Source organism: Rhinolophus ferrumequinum, chromosome 7 (genome assembly GCF_004115265.2).
Source record: "Rhinolophus ferrumequinum isolate MPI-CBG mRhiFer1 chromosome 7, mRhiFer1_v1.p, whole genome shotgun sequence".
Lineage (NCBI taxonomy): Eukaryota > Metazoa > Chordata > Mammalia > Chiroptera > Rhinolophidae > Rhinolophus > Rhinolophus ferrumequinum.
In genome coordinates, this window is record NC_046290.1 from 25,713,208 (window position 1) to 25,729,506 (window position 16,299).

Consider the following 16,299-nt stretch of genomic DNA (forward strand, 5'->3'; position numbering starts at 1 on the left):
AATGAACAGCACCTAGTAGAATTCTCCTGGAAGCGTTGTCCCATTGGAAACATACATATTCTCCATGATCTTTTGGCATTGGCATCAATTAACTTGCAACAAATCCAGGAACTACCACTGAATTAGTAATGCTACCTAACCTTTCTGTTTCTCAGTTATAAAATGGGGGCAATAATTATACTTGCCTCCAAAAGTTGTTATGACAATAGTTTTAAGTGATTACATTTAAATTATTTTACTTTTGCCAATTTTAGGACAAAATATGACCATGCAAACCCATGCTTGGGCCACTCCCTGGATCTTGGAAAAGTCAATGTCATTAGCTTCACAGTAAATCCACCTCTGCCTGCCTTATCGGGTCATTAGAGGATGACACAAGATAGACCCAAGGCCAGTAACACAGTAACACATACCTATTCCACAAGGGTGACCCCTCCACATTGACATGGGGCTCGGGGTTTGGCCAGCAGAGCAAGGTTAGATTTCAGCCCTCACTCTTTCCCTTGGCCGGGCGCCTTTGACATTACAAAAACTCAAGACTGCAGTTAGTGTATTCCTCCAAGGTGCCCAGCCAACAAGGTTGGGGTGAGCGGGAATTAAACTCAAGTCGCCTTCTCTTGCCAAGTTGTGTTTCTCAGCAAGCAGGTACATATGCCTGAGAATGGGGCATTTTTGGCTTCACATAAAGGCTCTCTCTCTGCCAAGCCCTGCATCCCTATTTTGTTAATGTGCACAGAGGTGCGTAAGAGTTGTGGGTGGCCTAGCATATTACACTAGCACATGTGGCAGCTGTGATATCTGACACACAAAAAGCACTCTGCAAATATTAATGTTGCTCTTTCTCACCTCCCTTCCCCCATTCTTTCCTACCACTGTAACCTTTTCCCTATTTGCTCAATCTTGTCTAATTCAAGGTCATTTAAAAAATTAATTTGCCTATTTTCAAGAAAGCAATAATTGAAAACCTAAGTTGCTCCATGGAATTGCTTTACCAGTGTGCCCCTGTGCATTATGGGGGGTGGGGGCACACAAGACAACATCTTTGGTGATTTTGTCATGTTTCTTGGCTCTCTGCATTGGCACACTGGTGGGAAGGAATTTGGGGTTGCACCACCCAGGGAACACTCAGATTTCATTTTAGGCAAACCTGAGCCTGAGGGCTGTTTCTGGCCAGTATCAAAACCTGGGGGTGGGGTGATTGTGTAGCCAAGAATCAATGCCCTGTGATGTCAGACTTGCCTTTTGGCACGTTGGTGGGAAGACTTGAAAATTCTTTAAGGAGCCTGTTCTTTTAAAACTGGCCACTAGAGGGCTCTTTAGGGTCTCTCTAGACAGGGGTCTTGCTGTGAGCTGACAGGTTGAGTGAGCCGCTTGGGACCTTTCCCAGGCCAGCTGAGGGATTGAGGACAGTTCTGTCTTACAGGTTAGAATATGAAGGTGGACAGCAAGGCAGCAGAAGCCTTGTTCATCCACTCACTTTATTTCTGCGGAGGGAGTTACCCAGAGGCAAAGGGACTTCTTAGAAGCCCAATTTCTCCATCAAAATAAACACATTTTAAAATCGGGTTAATATAAAGGCTGACTAATTTAAACTCCTCCCACCAACATCTGAGAACCAACTGTGGAGCCACACCCTCATTAACATTGGACATGATCAATCTTGTCAACTTGACTAACACAACGGATTAAAAAAACATATACATGGCTTTAATGAGCACCTGTATTTTGTCTGCTCCTATCCTGTCAATAATCTTTGCCCTATATGAATATTAATAACTGATATATTTAATTTTTAATCCATAAAGTCTCCCTGTTTAAAGAAAATATGGTTTCCATCTAGCCCTTTCCTACCAGAATAGCCAACCACCTTGGCTCAGCCCTCATTCTCTTCCAAACACACTGTGGCTGTCTTCTTACCAGGACAGCGTTCACTACTCAATTGTGCAAATGCTCTCTTCTCCTAGTTTTGGGCCTGAGTCTGCCGATATGTTAGTACTGTTTGCTTTAGAGTAAAACTTCCTAAAGAGACAGATGTGGTTTTCTTACAGATACTGTTCAGCAAAATGTATACTATTCAACAAGTGTTATAACTGACAAACAGAGGTTTCAGATTTGGCTTCTCCTTCCCAAAGGAATAACTCTAATGCATGATTCTGACCACAATGTGTAAAATAGGGTATTTGGCTAGCACCTGTGCTATGAGGAAAAATAAGCACTAGAGCTGACTAAAAAAAAAAAAAGCTTATTAGCATAACTTCATATTCATAGTCTGTAACAACATATAAAGGAATTTAAAGTGTTAGCTCTGGTTTCATAGGATCTGATGAGTTCATTTTCACTTTAAAAACTTGTTTTTCAGATAATACACATTTCTTTTAAAAGAAATATGTGATCATTGAAGAAAATTAGAAATTTCTTCAAAAGTATCAAAAATGACATAACCCTGCAATTTAGAGATAACCACAAATACATAGTTTCTATTTCCTTCTAGTCTACATTCATAAGCACACATATACATGTATGAGTATTATGTTTTTCCAAAATTAGAACATAAGATTCTGTATCTTGCTCTTTTATACTTATCTTCGGCATTTTTCTGTCATTAAATACTCTTTGAAACCTGATTTTCAATGGCTGAATGATATTCCATTATAAATATATATCATGATTTATTAACAAACTTCCTTCTGTGCCCCTACATATCTTTACGCCTTCATGCTACTTATTTCCTCTTGCTGAGCACATAGGATGCTTCCATTTCCCAGCCTCCCTTGCAGTTTGGCTAGGACCAGGTGACTGAGTTCCAGCCCGTGGAATATGAGTGCAAGTGACTGGCCCTGGCCTTAAAGCCAACCCGTATCATCCCTCCACCCTCTCTTCTGCTGCTGCAGCAGCTCTGGAAGCCTCGTGTTCCAGATGGCATGGCTATAATACAGAAGCAGCCTCCATCTTTGAGTCACCACTTGGAGGAGGGAAGAGCATCCACTTGGCACCAGACTTCAACCTGAGTGAAAAACAAAGCTCTGTGTGTTCCTGAGCATAGTCCAGTGATGCCTTAAGGAAAAGAAGCACATGTAAGACCTGCAAGTTGTTCCCAACTTTCCATTATTGTAATAGCACCATTTTGGTTATTGCCAATTATGTTGCTAAAATAAGTAAGAGGTGTGAGGTTCTTTTTTCTCGCTATTTTAAATAAGCAGATAGTTATTTTCTTCTTTATGTTTTGGTATAATTTTATAGTTTTCTGCAGAGAGCTATTTTTAAAAAATGAGAAAGTGTGTTAAGAGACAAGCAAAATCGTCTGAAGGATGATCGATGAGGCTGAGCTTGTCTGGCAATGGACTGGACTGCCTGGAACAGGTCTCCCGCTTCCCCATGGGGGGGTATGTGCCCCCAACCAGCCCCTTGTGGATTAGGGGCTCTTGTTCCCCCAACTCTAAGAGGCCGACTTCTAAAACTGTTGATAGGTGCCAGGAGCCAGAATTCTCAGTCTGCTGCTGCACAGCCTGAATCTAAATTCAGACTGCTTGGAACCTGAAGTCTGTCTGTTCAGGCCAGAGGAAGCCTACTAGTTCACAAGTTTTGCCCATACATACAACACTTCAGATCAGTGTCTCATTTTGTTGTTGTTAATTATCAGGGCAGAGGAGGGTATTTATTTTTTTATTTTTACCAAATAATATATTTGTATGAATAAAAATTCAAAAGATTAGAAAGGGTAGAGTTAAAACTCTTCCCTCTGTCCCTCAGTCACCTAGTTCTATTCCCAATTTTAGTATATGTGCTGCCGAAGCGAGCACTAGTTCTCTTCCCCAGAGACAATTAATTTTGTTTCTTCTATATCCTTAGAGAAATTATAATTTATCAAAAATTGAGTATAACCAAAATAAATAAATAACAGATGAGGTTCCTTCTGAATCAAGTAAGGCATTCTTTGATTTTTTTAAACAATATTACTTTTAAAAAATAAAAACCCATTACAAAAAACTAACCTGCACAGATAGGTCTAAACTACAAAGTACAAGTCTCCCTTACACAGCACCTTTCATTCTTAGACCTTCTCCCGAAGAACGACCACAGTTACCAACCTCTTAGAATCCTACTCAAAACATGCTTATGTGTATAACCCACAAACATTAACAAGTTAAAAAGATGCACAGATGTACCAAATACACATTTCTGACTCTTACATTTTTTTACTTAATGATATATGTTGGACATACTTCCATACCAGCACATACAGATAATCTTCCTTCTTTTGAAAAGATGAATCATAACGAGTTTTCAGTCTTCTATTAGATCTCTGGTTTGTTGCTATTACAAATAATGTTCTTTTTTTCCCCACCATCTCCCCCTTTCCTCCACAATGTTTTTTTAAATTAATCTCTAAATGTATTAGGGTGATATTGGTTAGCAAAATTATATGGGTTTCAAGTGTACATGTCTATAATACATCATTTATATATTGCATCCACAGTGTTTTTTAATAAGGATGTGTGTATGTGTATTACAACTTAACACCTCTGAATGTTGGTAAGCCTACATTTTCAGCCAAGTGAATATTCTTTTTCTTTTTTAAGAACAGGGGAGATTTTCAAAAGAAATTGTCTATTGTCATCCCCTTTTAAAACATTTGCACAACTTGAGGCATGTTCCAGTCAATTCTAGAAAGACAGTGCTTACATTACTTTTGCTACAAGATCTAATAACATTGGGAAGAGACCCAAGATGGCGAAGTAGATAAACACTGTTCCTGTTTCCTGAACACATTAAAATTACAACTAAATTATAGAACAATCAACCTGGAGAACCATCTGAAGCCTGGCTGAACAGAAGTTTTATAACTACGGATATAAGATGAGCCACAACGAGACTTACATGAGGCGTGGAGACGCGAAACATTGTGGTCCCAAACCTCTGTGTGGCAGATGAAAATTGGGAGGGGATACCTTGGCCACAGAGGTTCTCCCCGGAGAAGCGAAGAAACTTAGCCCCACTCCAGGCTCCCCAGCCCCAAATACTGCCTGGAAGGAAGCCCCCACAAAATCTGCCTATGAAAAACAGTGGGGATTCCAACCATCTGGGTGGGACAGAAAGCTGCGGGAAACCCAAACATCCTCTTAAAAGGCCTGTGCACAGACTCAGTCGCTCGCAGGCACTCACCCTAGGCTCCAGCGGTGGGATGGTGACTCAGGGGTGTCAGAGGCAAATGGGGAACAGACTGAGGTATGTGGCTCCAAGACCAGGGCTGGAGGAGTGTCCCATTTTCCCTGTGAGAGATCCTCTTCCTGCAGCTGGCAGGCGGTGGCCATCTTTAATGTGTTGAGCCCTCCCACTACGCTTACGGACAAATTTGAATCTGATTGGTCTGGTGAGCTCTGCTGTTCCATTCTGCTGACTCACTGAGACCCAGCTGGACCCAACTCCCTCAACTTTCTCCATGAGCAGCCAGCCCTGCCCGCATTGCACTCTTTCTTGAAAAACTATCAGAGTCCATGGGCTCCAGGTGGGTGATGACTGGCCTCAACTTGTTCTGAGACTTCTACTGAGTAGCTCCAGGCTCAACACCAGCACCAAACCAGTCTATATTAGCACTTTCCACTGTAGTAACTCCCTGAGATCCTGCCTCAAAAAACTCACCTACCACATGAGGCTTTATCAGCGGATGAACTTTAAGGAAGCAGGCAGGTGGAAGTAGGCCTCAGGGTGTCCTGGCGTTTTGCAGAGCTACCCCAGGCCTAGTACTGGTGGCAGACATCCTCAGTTCACAACATGGCCTCTCCCTCGTGCCTCCAGGTTTAGCACAGGCAGCAAAAAAACTACAGATCACTTTGTAGCTCCTACTAGATAGTCCACGGCCAGTCAGAGGCAGTGGATGACCTGGGCCTGCACTAGAGATCCCCCTAAGAAGCCCCAGAACCAACATACTTGGAGGTTGGCTTCAGACCACAGCAGAGCCCTGCCCAGTTAGCCCCAAGTGGCACACACAAAGGGCAGTCTCAACAGGTACCAGTCTGCTGGGACAAATCCCACCCAATGGGGTAACCCTCCTAGACAGCAGCCCTTAAGCTGTGGACATGGCCAAATACCACAGAGAATCAGCCTAAGGGTCAATCCCACCCACTGATGTGCCAAGAATAATCAAGGCTCAACTATAACAGGAGGACACACACAACCCACACAAGGGACACTGCTGGAGCACCTGGAGCAGGTGACCAGGGAGACTGTGTCAGGGCCCCACAGGGCACCTACTACAGAAGGTCAACCAGCCAAGACTGTGAGACATATTAGATCTGTCTAATACATAGAAACAAACACAGAGAAGCAGCCAAAATGAGGAAACAAAGAAATACATCCCAAATGAAAGAACAAGAGAAAACTCCAGAAAAAGAACTAAACAAAATGGAGGCAAGCAACCAAGTAGAGACAGCGTTCAAACAATGGTTGTAAGGATGCCTAAGGAATTTAGTGAGAACTAAAGGGATAGCAAGCATAAAAAAAGGACATAGAAACATAAAAAAAAAAACGGTCAGATGTGAAAAATGCAATAACTGAAATGAAGAATGCACTAGAAGGAATCACCAGCAGACTAGATGAAGCAGCAGATCTAATCAGTGATTTGGAAGACAAGGTAGCAGAAAACACCCAATCAGAACAGCAAAAAGAAAAATGAATCCAAAAAAATGAGGAGAGTTTAAGAGACCTCTGGGACAACATCAAGCATAACAACATTCTCATCATAGGGGTACCAGAAAGAGAAGAGAGAAAGCAAGAGATTGAGAACCTATTTGAAAAAATAACTACTGAAAACTTTCTTAACCTGGTGAAAGAAATAGACATACAAGCCCCAAAAGTGCAGAGATCCCAAACAAGATGAACCCAAAGAGGCCCACACCAAAACACATTATAATTGAAGGCAAAGAGAGAACTCTAAAAGCAGCAAGAGAAAGGCAACTAGTATCTTATAAGAGAGCTCCCATAAGATTGTCAGCTGATTTCTCAACAGGAACTTTGCAGGCCAGAAGGGATTGGCACAAAATAGTCAACGTGATGAAAATCAAGAAAATACAACCAAGGGTACTCTACTCGGCAAGCTATCATTTAAAATCAAAAGACAGATAAAGTGCTTCCCAGACAAGAAAAAGGTAAAGGAGTTCATCACCACCAAACCAGTATAACAAGGAATCTTAGAGGAACTTCTTTAAGATGGGGAAAAAGGATAAAAAATATGAATAATAAAATGGCAATAACCAACAATTCCTTTCAACATGAATGGATTAAATGCTCCATGCCAAAGACAGAAGAAAGCTGAATGGCTAAGAAAACAAAACCCTTACATATGCTGTCTACAAGAGAATCACTTCAGATTGAAAGACACATGCAGAGAAGGAAAGTAATGAGATGGAAAAAGATATTTCATGAAAATGGAAATGAAAAAAAAGAAAGAAAGAAAGAAAACCTGAGTATCCATACTTATACCAGACAAAATAGACTTTAAAACAAAGGCTATAATAAGAGAGAAAGAAGGACCCAGTAATTCCTCTTCTGGGTATTTATCCAAAGAAACCCCAAACGCTACTTTATGGGGATGTGTGCATCCATATATTCATTGAAGCATTGTTTACAATGGCCACGATGTGGAGGCAGCTTTGGTGGCCATCAATGTAAGAATGGATAAAGAGGAGGTGGTACCTATGTACAATGGAATATTGCTCCCTGGAAGGGAATGGGTTCTTGCCAACTGCAGTGGCATGGATGGACCTGGAGGGTATTGTGCTGAGTGGAGTATGTCAGACAGAGAAAGACAGATGCAGTGTGATTTTGCTTGTATGTGGAATCTAAACAACAAAATAAACAAACAAACATATCAGAAACAAACTCATAGATACAGAGAACATTTTGACGGTTACCAGGTTGGGGGTTGGGAGTGTGGGTGAAAAAAGGGGAAGGGATTAAGAAGTACTAACTGGTTGTTACAAAGCAGTCATAGGGATGTAGGATATAACATAAGGAATATAGTCAATAATACTGTAATAATTATGTATCATATCAGACGGGTACTAGATGTATTGGGGTGATAGATGGGAGGGGGCTTGGGGGCAGGGTAAAAAAGATGAAGAGATTGAAAAATACAAATCTGTAGTTAAAAAATAGTCATGGAAATTTAAGTAAAGCATAGAGAATACAGTCAATGTCAATGATATGGCAATAACTATGTATAATGCCAGGTGGGTACTAGACCAGTCAGGGGTATCACTTCTTAAATTATATAAATGTCTAACCACTATGCTGTACCCCCGAATTTAATATAAAATAATATTTAATGTCGACTGTAACTGGAAAATTAAAAAGCAAGGGGCAAACGTGAAGGGCAATAAGTGGTCTAAATTTCCAGGTATAAAACAAATAAGTCATGGGGATGTAACAGACAGCATGGGGCATATAGTCAATAATATTGTGATAGCGTGGTACAGTGTCAGACGGTTGCTGGAATTATCATGGTGGTCTTCTTTAGGTATATAAATGTTGGACAACTATAGTATACCCTTTGAATTCATATAATATTTTATGTTAGTTATATTTTTAATAAAAATATTTTTTTTCTAAAATATCTAATAACATTGATTTAATAACATTTCTCTCCTTCTTGGATGTTTCATCTTAATCTAGTTTAGCTTGGTTATTCGGTATTGAATTTGATTGAACATTTTCTCCCTGGCCTGTTCCCCACAAAAAGCCTTGGGAGTGTGGCAATTACCTGAGCATTATTCCAAAGTGACTAAGCATCATTTGATAATATTTGATAATGGACAAAATAATTGCTGTTGTGTTAGAACTGGATGAAGGAGGCTACATTTCGGAAGCTAAGATTGAAGATAAAAGTGAGTGCCTTTAGGAAGCTTTCATTTCAATCTAGATAAAATTAATTTAAGTACAAATGGAATGAGAAAGATAACTGTAACTCTCTCAAATAAATTTTGTTTTTGGCATTTGAAGAAAGTTCAGAGGAAATTGAAGGACAAATAAACAGTAAAAATTAAGGATATATATTGTAATCCATAGAGCAGATAAAAAATCCTGCAAAGAGAAATATCAAAACACCAAACGGTAAATTAAAATGAAATTTCAAAAAAAAATTATGTAATGTAAAAGAAGGAAGAAAAGGAGAAATAGAAGAAGAACAACAAAAAAGCTAGAACAAAACAGAAAACATAGAGTAAAATGGTATACCAATAATTGCCTTGAATGTAAGTGTGCTAAACACTATCACATTAAAATGCAGAGATTGTCAGAATGAAGTTTTAAAAGAGTCCCAACTGCGTGCTTTTGTAAGAGATGTTTAAATATAAATACAGCTATAAACAATTTAGGTCAAGCTTAGCAAATAGTTCTCAAAAGTCCCCAAAGTTCCCATCTAATTCTTCCCCAAAGTACTTTCCCCCTCATTGTATTAATGTTCTGTTCTTTAGCATTAACCGCTGCATTCATATTTATTAATTCTCATAACTATAGGCCGAGAGAATAAAAGAAACACATATTCAGCATTCTCCCTAAAGCCCAAGGGGAGGAAAAACGTAAAAGATCCAAAAAAGTTCTTTCCATTGTCTGATTTCTGGAAGAGGTTGTGAATACACTTACAATATTCAGGAGAGGGAGGAATGTGTAGAATCCATCAATCTTCAAGTAACATCTCGTTCAAGCAAAAAACTTCTTTAGAACTATTAAGGATGATGTTATTCCTCACTTAAATTCCCTTAACAGATATTGGAGGCAAAAAAAAAAGCAATTCATATAAGGAACCCCTGAAATCATAAAATGTAAAAGTTGTATGTGGCCTTCTAATATTCAGCAATTGCTGACTCCCTTTTTTATTTTTATTTTTTTGGATAATTTGGAAGTGATAGATGTCTCTGAATTAATCCAGTTTTATGATATATTTTAGATTAAAAATTTTCAGAAGGCCTCTTTAGTTTTTCACAATACAAGAATGCATTTACAAAATAACGTTTTAATTTCATGAAGTTTTCTTAGACATAATGCCAGTACCACCACCAAGCATAACCACAGCAGCATGCTTTAAGACCTAAAAGTGAATCTTTAAAATATCAAATGTAATAATAATATGCCAAAAAATAGAGAAGTCTAATCCACGAAGTTAATTGTACGTCGGCATCTACTACTTACTTGATGAAGCCATTTTCTTCAGAAAACTCCCAATTCCTTCAAACTCCATCAGTTTGGTTACCAAATACTGCCAAATATGTAACTAATGTATAGTAGCTGAATAGAATCATAACCAGATTTCACAATTTACATAGCTGATTTCATATAGCTATACTTACACCTATAATGACAGTTATAGAACTATTTTTCCTTTGAGAAGTTGGATAGCATAAGCGTACGTTCCACTCATTCTTCCCCAATAATACATATATGAGACTCTCTGTTAAAAGATGGAGGATGAGGGAGGATAGATCAATAATCATTCCCAAGTTTTTTGATTTGGTTTCTACATTAAAGGTTGACCCACTCACTTAATATAAGAAAATCAAATGGAGAAAAGTAAAGAGTTTCAACTTGGATATACTGATTTTGATGCACAAATAAGTTGGTCTAGAGTTTAGATGCTATAATTGCAACAGAAAGGAAGACTCTAGGGTTATCAGTGCACAAGTGATCATTGAAATCAGGAGCATGGATGTGTTCGTTTGGGAGACCGTGGGTTTAGAGAATGTCAAGGTTGGAGCCCTGGGTCACACCAACATCTGAGGGACAAGTGGAAACAAGAAGCCCAAGGAGGTGACAGCGAGGGAAGTCAGGGAAGTGGGGGAAAGTGGAGAGAGTTGTGCCACCAAAATCAAAAGGAAGAGAGAACACTAGGGAGGAGCGTCAGATGAAGCAGAATAAATGCGTACTTTCTCAATATAATCTTGTCACTGATAAGCAAGGAAGGGTACCTCAGCCCTTAGCTTAATGAGATGTTGATATTTTTCATCTTTTTCATTTCAGCTATTTTCAGGCAAATTTTAAAACTACCCTTTAGAATATGTATCACATACATACTGATGTACCAGTTTGCTAGAGCTGCTGTAACAAATTGCCACATTTTCGTGGCTTAAAATGACAGGAATTGGTTCACTCACAGTTCTTTTGCCCGAAAGTCTAAAATCAAAGTGTAGGTAAGGTGAATTCTTTCTTAGGGGCTCAGAGGGAGCATGTGTTCCGTATCTTCTCCCAGCTTCTGCTGGTTGCCACCAGTCTTGGCATTCCTTGGCTTGAGGCAGAATAACTCCAATCTCTGCCTCAGGAGTCACACGGTATTCCTCCTGGGTGTCTGTGTCTAAATTTTCCTCTCCCTGTAAGGACAGCAGTTATTGGATTAATCCGATATGACCTCATCTTAACTTGATTTAAAGTCTGCAAAAACAGTATTTCCAAATAGGGTCATATTCTGAGATTCTGAATGAACATGAACTTTTGGAAGATGCTACTCAATCCACCATCCTGAGTATGTTCAGAAATTTACAAGGGCCATAGCAACTAGATTCTAGAAAGCATAAGGTTAAGAAATTAGAATGGTGCACATAAGAAATGAATTTTATGTAGGCACCTGTTGGAGGAGGTCAGTGAGATGCTGTGATCCCTGGCTGACCTGACAACTGGACCCAGGCAATCAGGGGCTCCTCACTTCCCCTGGTCTGGGATGTATGTTCCATTGTTCCCATACTAGGAGCCACTTCAAAGGATGCAGTCTTGAGAGAGTAATGTGTAACTGAGACCATCAAGACTGTATACTTGATTGAACCCCATTAAGGCCTCTATATAATCTCTTAAGAGTCTGGCGGGAGGGTACAGAAATTTATATATACCCTTTGTGGACACCCAAGACTACTCTCATATGTAAGTTCCCTTGTTTTTTAAAACTGCCACCTACCAATATGGAGGGGTCTATCTCCTTGTATGGAGGCTAGTTTCTAACTTCACTGGGAGACCTCCTAAGGTTTTGAACCGACAGCACTGAATTTTTTTAGCACCTTAGTTTCCTTCAACTGTATTAGGTTGGTACAAAAGTAATTGCGGTTTAAAAGGTTAACAATTGCAAAAACCGCAATTACTTTTGCACCAACCTAATAATATAAGCTGAAAGGAAGTCTCACCCTGTAGGAATTCTTCACACTCAATGTTTTTTAATTTGACATCTCATCTACCCTAAGAGACACCCCTCTGAACTATTTCTATAAAGAAGAAATTCACATTTTTTCACTTAGTGAAACACAGAATCAGAAAGCCTTTCCAACCTGTGGGGACCCAGTTTAACAGAGTTTTCCATAGCTATGCAGATAGGCAAACTAATGGACTCTTTAAAATTCTTGAAGCAATGAGAGGTGTGGCAAAGGACCACACATTTATTTAGAAAAAAGTATCTTTTCTTCATTATCATCAAATATTTACTATGCACCAATAGCCTTTGTGGCACCGTTCAGCATTGAGTGTATTTAGGCCTAAAAAACATTATTTCCCTGGGATGACATTGGGGAGGAGGAAAAAAAAAGTAAAAGTCATATTTGGACTAATTCTGACATTAATTTGAGCCATCCCGTTAATTCAGGAAGTCATTGTGTTTATGATGGATTCATGGGCGATCTTTCTCAATCCCTCTTGCCCCGCCCCCCAGTCTCTGCCATTTGGGATACTTTCCCGGGTCCCCAAACCAGAACCAGAGCAGGCACCGCTGACCAGGAGCAGTGCCATGAACAAGCCTCCGAGCTGTCGCGCATCTGAGCGAGTCCTCGACACTGGCGTCCCCCACGCGCGCTGTCCTCTCTGGGTCTGGGGCTGCTGAGGAAGCGTCAGTATTAGGGATTCCATACCAGCTCCAAAGTCGATGTGGCTCTCCATAGTCCATCATATAACTATAAAGAGAGGGCAAATTTGTATTTCAAAGGCTCTGAATTTGAAATATGTATCTCAAACGTAGAATGGCATTTTTTAAAGAAGAAAAGTAAGCCATGTTGTAGCACCCACGACTTTCGTGAAACAAAGGCTTCAGGACGATTGCTGCAGAAGAAACTTTGACAGACAGGGCTTTCTAGATGGGAACGAGAACCGGGATCCCAGAAATCTGTGCAAACATTTTTTATTGCTCTGAACAACAAATGAAAGCCAAGCGCTCTGTCTAGGTGGGGATAACAAGTGGCCCGCGGGCTAACACAGGCCCTCGTGGGTCTGTCGCCATTCCTCTGCGTCCGCCGTGGGGCCGGCTGACCCCGGCAGGAGCTGGACGCGCGGGCCCGCCAAGTTTTCGGTTTCCCACTTTTCCTTCCCAGGCCTCTCCCACTTCCTTTAGCACCGGTCCCCGCCCTGCCGCCAAGTCTGGGGGGCGAATATCCTCGGGGCCTCGTCCTCCTCCCGCAGGGACCCGTCCTTTCCCCCGGGACCAAAAGGAGGCGAATTCCTGTGGGTCCCAGAAGTGCCAAGAGTGCGCAGCAAGACGGGAAATTGCAAAAGTCCTCGGCCCTCCCCGTGGCTTTCCCGTAACTCCCGCCCTCGGCGCTCACCCCGCCGCTGATTCATAGCCCGGGCGCGGGGCGGCGTCCCCACCGGCGGCCGCGCAGTTCGCGGCACCGTCGTCCGCACCGCCACCTCGCGCCGCTGAGGACTTGGCGGGCTCGCGGAGCCCTCCGCCCTCGGGGTGAGTACCCGGCCTCCCGGCCGCCCGGGCGCTCCCTCGCGCCGCCCGCGGTCCCGCCACAGGCTCGGCAATAGCACGACCCCGCGCCCCGCTGCCCTCGGTTGTCCTTGCGATGCCGGACCCGACGCGGCGCGCCCTGGCCGCCCCTGTGAGCCGGACGCGGCCCGAAGCCCAGCCGCCTGCCGGCCCTGCCGGGCGCCATCCCTGCCCCGCGATCGCTGTGGCGCGGGGTAGGATCTGCGCGGAGACGGTGCTTTGCGGGGTCCTCGCCTCTGGCCCGCCCCCCTGGTGCGGCGCACTGCGAGTAATGCTTTGCAGAGCGCACCCCTCGGGATCCACCGCGACGTTTCCTACCCTGCTTTTACGTTCGTTCACCGTCCCATTGCGGCTTCCTCAAGTGGTCGGGAATGTTTGTGGCGTTCAACTTCCCATTGGATCCACTTTGCCTCTCTCTTGACACACCGCCGTGGGGGGTCACTGCTGTTCTTAGTCTCCCCCTACCCCCCTCCCCTTAACTGCCACATGACAGAGCCACTCCTCTCGAAGTCGTGATCTCCCTCCACCCCGTCTCTCTTTACACCTAGAAGTGGGAGGTTCTCATCCACAGGTGGCGCAAGGATGTCCCGGTGATGTTAGTATCTGGCTCAGACGCCAACCCTCTTTGTCGCGTGAATGGAGGCTGCAGAGTTGTCAGGTTGGGCAGCTGAAGCTGCGCATGTGTAAGCGCCCCCCCCACCCCGTTTTATAGACAGTCCTGGGCATGGAGGGGTTCAGTAACTTGTCCAAGACCATAGAGCTGGCTGTGGCGGTGCTGAAATCGCCGAGCCCAGAGCTTTTCTCTTGACACCCTGAGTTCTTCCTCGACGGTTCTTGGCCTGTCCTTCATCCGCCCATCAATACATCCCTCCATCTCTCTATCCATCCTGCCTGCCTGCCTTCCTGCCTGCCATGTGGAAGCGCAATGCCACAGAAAAAGGCCGCTTGATAACCAACAAACTGGAAGACCTTTTGTGAACAAATACTCCAACTCAAGAGGAGTAAATGTGGGGGTCAATATAGGCAGAGGATAGGAAAGAATTGGATATGGTATATTTACTTGGAACTAGAAAGAAGCTTTAGGTCTTATTCCCAAGTTTAAAACTGACTTTGGGACTTTGGGTCATGTTGCTTATCACCTTAGCCTCAGTTTCCTTGTCTGCAAAATGATAATGGTTCATACTTACTTTGCACCAGGCACTATTCTAAGTACTTCATATATTGCTCATTTAAGCTTCACCAATAAAGTAGGTACTAGTTTTATCATTCTCATTTCATCAATGAAGAAACTGAGTTCCAGAGAGGTTAAGTAACTTGTCTATGGTCACACAGCTAGCAGGTGATGGAGTCAAGATTTGGCTTTGAAGTTTGCTTATAACCACTATGTTGTGCCTCAGACTTAGGACCCTTTTTGGACCTCCATTGTTACCTGCCCTGGGGATAGTGTTTCATTGTTCTGCTTTGTCTTTCTCCTGAGCTGCTTTAAAATGCCCTCAGAGACCCTTGAGGCTAAAGGGCCCCAAACGGTCATAGTGACCAGGGATTCCCAAACTTAGTTGTGCTTCAAAATCATTCCTGGAGCTTTCAAAGCACCAACCTCAGTTACCTATTAATATTCAGAATCTTCAGGAAGTGTTCAGTTTGGTATCTTCCCTGGTAGCGTTCAGTACTGCTCAAAATGCCTGCAGTGGCAGACAGCTTACCACCTAACATTTCATTGCTGGACAGAGCTAATTCTCAGCTATAACTTGCCTCCTTGTGACTTACATCTTGGTCCCAGTTCTGCCTCCTCTTGTCCCAGCAAATGTGTCTAAGAACACTTATTTATACACCAGGTCTCTTTTCTTGAACCCAAAAGACCAGGAACACTTATCTGAATACATGCAAGTGTTCCAGAGTCTCTGGTGTCCTCACAACCCTTTTGTCCCGAAAAAGGAACCAACACAGGAAAACTGTACACAGTTTTGAAAGAGGAATGGGTGGAAATGTGATTTGCCAAGGAGTGCTTTTTCCTTGTGGAAAAAGCTGGGCTGGGGCATTGTTGGCTCGGGTAGAAAGAAGTCTTAGTGAGTATCATCTGGCTCGCTTACGGGAAGGGTGAGCCCTGGCTGTCCTTCCCACGAAGAGGAAGCCCTCTTTGATTTTTAAAAAGAAATACGTTGAATGGGGAAAAAGAAAACAAACAGAATCTTGTGAGAAATATCCCTCCCTTGAAATAAGCTTCCTAGTAGCTACATAAAGTGAGAGTTTCTTTTCCAGCAGCTGTAGGCTTGGTTTCACAGCCTTCCTTCCCTTCTCATTTTAGTTCTGCTGGGTTTTGAGCCCTTATTTACTCCAAGTCGTCTGTTTTTGTTTTATTGTAATGTCCTAAAAATAATACTAACAATAACTGAATACATTCTCATTCAAATAGAGAAGTATATGGAATGACTTGTACAAGTACCATCATCATTCCTACTCTCACACAGAAGAGGTAAATACCATTCCAAGATTTTTATTTCTTTTTATACATATGTATAACATGTATATATACATATGTTTTAATATATAGAAATGAGATCTTACTATAC

The 16,299-nt window shown here is 42.2% G+C and overlaps 1 protein-coding gene and 1 long non-coding RNA gene across 4 annotated transcripts in view; one reads left to right on the forward strand and one right to left on the reverse strand.

Moving 5' to 3' along the window:
• Positions 1–9,412: 9,412 nt before the first annotated feature.
• LOC117025197 (uncharacterized) lies at positions 9,413–14,246 on the reverse strand. The gene is made up of 3 exons (XR_004423563.1): positions 14,048–14,246; positions 12,739–12,914; positions 9,413–11,357 (listed from the first exon to the last, which is right to left on the reverse strand). It is a non-coding gene; the product is annotated as an uncharacterized LOC117025197 (long non-coding RNA).
• OSMR (oncostatin M receptor) overlaps positions 13,562–16,299 on the forward strand; it is a 49,011-nt gene continuing 46,273 nt past the window's right edge. For all 3 annotated transcript variants that reach the window (XM_033111004.1, XM_033111003.1, XM_033111001.1), the window contains exon 1: positions 13,562–13,693. The gene's annotated coding sequence lies outside the window, so the exon portion shown is untranslated. The remainder of the gene's footprint in view (positions 13,694–16,299) is intronic.